The sequence below is a fragment of the Lycium ferocissimum genome, chromosome 9 (genome assembly GCF_029784015.1).
Source record: "Lycium ferocissimum isolate CSIRO_LF1 chromosome 9, AGI_CSIRO_Lferr_CH_V1, whole genome shotgun sequence".
NCBI classification, from domain to species: domain Eukaryota; kingdom Viridiplantae; phylum Streptophyta; class Magnoliopsida; order Solanales; family Solanaceae; genus Lycium; species Lycium ferocissimum.
Genome location: NC_081350.1, coordinates 2,919,273 through 2,925,272, shown reverse-complemented (window position 1 = coordinate 2,925,272; position 6,000 = coordinate 2,919,273).

Genomic DNA, 6,000 nt, shown 5'->3' with positions numbered 1-6,000 from the left:
CAAAAGGGGGAAATTGATGAGTTATGAGTTTTGATGATCGACATATGCATCAGGGACCAGGTCCTTGATCAGGTCCCCTGGGCACTGTACGACTGTGACAGCTGTAAAGTTGTGGCACTGTTCCGACTTGCAGAGCCACAGCAGGACAGACGGATCATTGCAATGTCTCTATCTATGTCACATGCTCCTCACTCGGCCCCTATATAAACAACATATTGGTATTTGTTTGACCTAGCAACTCAAAACATATTATTCTCATCTGTTGAAAAGAGTAGCCGCCCTTTGTTTTCTCAGAGCTTTCAAGATCAAGACTAAATAACTCCAAAGACCAGAGCCCAATACTGGAGATATCTTAAGTCCTAGGTTATTTAGTCTTTATCTTTTGGTCTAAATATTGTAAACCTACACTTCTTTTAAGAAGGGATTTTGTAGGTGTTTGGTTTATTAAGCTTTTTGTGTTGACACCTAACTATAGTTAGTTATGGTAAGTTGAAGTTCAGCTAAAGGTAGTTGAATCAGTTTGGTTCTTGGCTAGAGTTAGTCAAGTAAGTGCTTGCAATTAAGGTATTGTAAGGGAAGGGATTAGTGGGCTAATCCCTTGGTTACAAAAGGCTTGTAATCTGAAAGACGTTGCTCAGTTACTGAAGTTGAAAATCCTACCAGGGTAGGTCGTGATTTTTAATCCCTTGAGCAAGGAGTTTTTCATGTAAACATCGTGTCTTGTTTACTTTCTGTTTTAGCTTGAGGGAACAGAAAAGGTACCTGGTCCCTTATCTGTTTTGGTTGACGCTTAGTTTTTATCAAATTTACAAGTTTATTTACTTCCCTCATAAGTCAAAATAGCTAAGCTCTCATCCAGTTCAGCAGCTATCAACCAAGGTGGCTTCCATATTCCATCAATAACATTTTTCAAAACCATGGGAGCAGTTTCCAGGATCAAATTCACCATATTGTCAACACCTGGCAGCTTCTAGTATAGTCGATGCTTCTGATTCATTATTTGTACCTTATTTGATCTCCTCAGAAAAATATGTGGCATGGTCTCCTCCTCTGGTCTAGCACAACAACAATATCTTGATGTTAGACTAAACCAATATTCTTCACTCTGTTATCCAAAGGCAATAACCGTTATAGCCCTCACATCATTAAAGATTTCTTATAAGCCAAACCCCTTGATCCATACATGTTTATAGATATCGAATGTTTCACCTTTGACTCTAATGCACTCCCAATCACTCTTGGCAGTGAACTCCCCTTTGGTATCCAGTATCCATATATAGGCAGGGGTGTATGTGGCATTCAAGATGGGGGTTCAATTGAACCCCTAACTTTCGACGCAGAGCATAAATTTATGTGTAAGAATTTATTAAATTTACAATAAATAGTAGACATTGACCCATAACTTAAAAAAAATCATAACTTTTAAAATACAATGAGTTCAATTAAGAATCCTGAAAGGTTGAACTCATAAAGTTTAAATCCTGAATCCGCCTCTGTATATAGGCCTGTTCAATTCATAGACATGAGAAGGAGACGAAACCATTTGCAAAATATAATCAGCCAAATCTGGTGGCTGATTGTCCCTCAGAACCTTCCGATCCCATTTGCCTTCACTCAACATATCATACACTGTTAATAGCCTCATTACGTGGAGTAACAAAATACACAGGCCCCCAACCCTATCCAGTTATCAAATCAGAATAATGAAGAATTCATCTTGGACTGGCAGTATATTTGATGTTCTATTAGAGCCCTCACTTCAAGCAATTTCCTCCAAACATATGATACTTCTTTCCATGGTAGTAACACAAGGTTCAACTTCTTGCAATACATATTACTCATGAAGAAGCTCCACAGAGTTGGTTTTTTCCCTAATATTCCACCAAAATTTCAAACAGTGCAGTTGAGACATCAAATAAAGAACTGAAACCCAATCCACTTTCATCCACAAGAAAGCCTAGATCCAACCACTTTACCCAGTGTCTATTCCTATCTCCAACAATATTTCTCCAAAAGAAGTGAGCAAATATTTTGTGTAATTTATCAACAACATACTCAGGAGGATCCATAGCAGAAAGAAAGTATATAATAGCATACTTATTAGTGAATTATAATTGAGATTATGTTGATATTCTATATCCATGTGATGATATCAAATGGAATTAGTTAGTCTAGGAGCTTGTAGCTCGAAGAAGATGACTACTTGTTTAGGGATTCAACCGAGAATTAAGCTAAGAGAAAGAATAGAACGTAGGGAGAAGAAGAGTAACTTGCATTATTATCATGAATGAATTAGATGTACAATCACATTGTGCATATATCAACACATAATCAAAATAAGGTTGAATCCTAAGCTATCGCTAGCGTCAATTAGTCGGTACTTAACAGTAGCCTTTGTCAACTAACTCGACGCTGTAACTAACTTCGGAATCAGCTAACTAACTTTGTGAAGTGAACTAATTTGACTGTAACTATTTTGCTTCTTCAATTCAACTCAATCTTGCATCAATACCCCTATTTGAAGAACACCCTTGTCCTCAAGGGTGAAATAAAGGAAACATATGCTGCAACTCAGTAAGATATTCCCAAGTAGCTTGGCTAGTGTCAATTCCTATCCATTGAACTAACACTTAACAAATAGCCTTATTACCCTTTTTGACCATCCTCCTATCTAAAATGGACTCAAGTAGTGGAAAATATGGACTAGAAATGTGTAAGACTGGTGGAGGATTTATGACAGTTAGGACTTCATAACACCTCTTAAGTTGTGAAACATGAAATATGTTGTGAATGACAACACCAAAAGGTTGTAATAACTTGTAAGCAACATCACCAATCTTAGCAACTATCAGATAAGGACCAAAATATTTGGTTGCAAGCTTGTAAAAGGGCCTAGTAGCAACAGATACTTTTCTATAAGGCTGCAACTTCAAGTACACCCAATCACCAACTGCAAACCTTCTGTCAGACCTGTGTTTATTGGCCATATCCTGCATCCTTTGTTGAGCCCTAGAGAAATGAAATTTAAGCAACTCAATGACAGCTTTTCTTGCATCTAAGGATCTGTCCACCATTTCAGAACTAGCTTTACCTTCTCAGTAAAGGAGATGAATAAGAGGCTTTTGATCATATAAAACTTCATAAGGGGAGCATTTAATGGCAGAGTGATAAGTGGTTTTATACCACCATTCAGCAAGAGGTATGTGAGTAGACCATTCATGTGGATGATCAGAATAAAAATACCTTAGACAAGCTTCTAAAGTCCTAGTCAGCACCTCAGTTTGACCATATGCATGAGGATGATATGCAGTGGACTTGTGTAATTGAACACCTTGTAATATAAACAACTCTTGCCAGAAAGAACTCAATAAAATGGGATCTCTATCACTGATCATAGTAGGGCATGCCATGGAGTTTGAATACATCGTGCTACAGTTTGGGCAAAATATAGGTCTTTGCGAGCATAGGAAATAGCCATACTAACTCAACCTGTCCACCACTACCAAAATAACATCATTTCCTTTAGATTTGGGAAACCCTTCTATGAAATCTAGACTGATATCAGTCCATAAATCATCCAGAATAGGAAGAGATTGAATGAGACCAGGGTAATGTGCAGCATCATACTTGTGTCTTTGACACACATCATACTTACTGATAAAGTCTCTGATGTCCTAAACTATAGCTTTCCAGTAAAATAAAGACTGCAATCTCTTGAGAGTAGCATCTATCCCTGAATGTCCACCTTGAGGTGTGGAATGCCATAGGTGAATGATGTGCCGCTTTAGGTTAGGATCAACTCCTACAACCAACCTGCCCTTCCATCTGAGTTGAGAGTTGATCCAAGTAAAAGACTTGTAAGGTTGAACTTGCAACTTAGTAATTACAGCCTGTAGAGTAGCATCAAATACCCAAGACTATTGAATATGAGTCAATAGAGTATCATGAGGGGTGAGTAACGAAATAGCCAAGAGCTCAGCTCCTTGATTCCTAGACAAAGCATCAGCAGCTTTGTTATCATTTCCCTTCTTATATTCAATAGAGAAATCAAATGCCATTAGTTTAGAAATCCTAGCAACTTGGAATTCGGTATGTATATTTTGCTCGAGTAGGTGTTTCAAGGCTTTCTGATCAGTTCTCACCACAAAATGCCTTCCTAACAAATTATGAGATCACTTAGTCACAACAAAGATTAATGCCAGGAGTTCTCCATCATATACACACATTGCCTGTGTTTAGGGGCAAGTGAATTACTTATATAGGCAATTGGATGCCCTTGTTGCATTAAGACAGCACCAATACCCCTACCACTTTCATCAGTCTCAATGATAAAGGTTTTACCATAATTAGGCATAGCCAGTACAGGTGTAGTAACTAAAGCTTCTTTGAGTTTGACGAAGGCTGCAGTGGCATCATCATTCCAAACAAAGTTGTCCTTCTTGAGCAACTCATTTAAAGGTTTACATATAGCTCCAAAACCCTTAATAAACCTTGTATAGTAGCCTACTAAACCAATAAAATCCTTTAACTGCTTAATGGAACAGTAGAAATCTTCTTAGGATTAGTAACAACACCCTTAGCACTGATAAAATGATTCAACCTCAGACACTCCAAATGCACACTTAGAAGCCTTGGCATACAACTGTTGTTGCTTCATAATTTCAAACACAGCTAATAAGTGATCAACATGGGCAGGCAAGTCTTTACTATAAATCAGTATGTCATTAAAGAAAACCAATACTGACTTCCTAAGTAAAGTTTTGAAAACTGAATTCATGAGGCTTTGGAATGAAGATGGGCATTAGTTAGGCCAAAGGGCATAACGAGGAACTTATAGTGGCCTTCATGAGTTTTAAAAGCTGTTTTGGTTTTAGCCATTCTCAATTGATGATATCCAGCTCTTAAATCAATTTTAGAAAACATTTTTGCTCCTCCCAATTCATCTAACAAGTCCTTAATAATTGGAATAGGAAACTTGTCTTTAATAGTCAAATGATTCAGATCTCTATAATCCACGCAAAGTCTCCAACTACCATCTTTTTTCCCAACTAAAACAACTGGTGATGTATAGGGACTAGTGTTATGCTGATTTACCCCTTGATCCAATATTTCCTAAACTAATTTCTCAATTATATCCTTCTTTACCTCTGGATACCTATAAAGCCTCTTACAAACAGTAGCAGCAGAGTCTATAAGCGGTATTCTATGATTAAAGGGACCTCTATGGGGTGGTAAGTTAGTAGGAATATAAAAAATGCACTTGTATTGTTCCATCAAGAAAGTCAAGATAGGTGGAATATCAGTACCTTGGGCAGCATGGATACTGTTGCATTGAGCATCTGCATCTGTGATAAGAGATAACATGAAAAACTGAACCTGCTCCTCAGGCTTCTTGTTCAACACTTTAGCTTTAGTTGACTTAAGCTGAGTACTGGCCCCTCTCAAAACATATTTCTTCCCTTGGTGTACAAATTCAATGGTTCTGTTGCTAAATCAAAGATAATCCTGCCTAATGTTTTTAACCACTGCACTCCTAGGACTATGTCAACATTCCTAGAGGTAGAAGTAGAAAATCAGAAGAAAATGTAGTCCCTTGCAATAACCATTGAAGATTTCTACAAATTGAGGCAGTTTGCACCTTTTTACCATCTGCTACACTCACAGATTGTTCCATAATGGGATTAGCTTTACACCCCAATTTCCTTGCCACACTTTCATCAATGAAATTGTGGGTGCTACCAATATCAATGAGAACTTGTAAAGGCTATTTCTCATGATAACCAGTGACCATAATAGTTTGATAACCAGTTACACCTGTGAAAGCCTGTAAAGAAAAAGTCATACAATTATATAGATGATTAGGATTTGCAATTCCTTCATGAATCTGAACATGATCCATTTCTTCTATAACTTCTAAATCTCTTTCTTCATTTACCTCCACTAGAAATAACTGTTTTTTGTTTTTACAAACATGTCCAGGTACATACTTTTCATCACAAA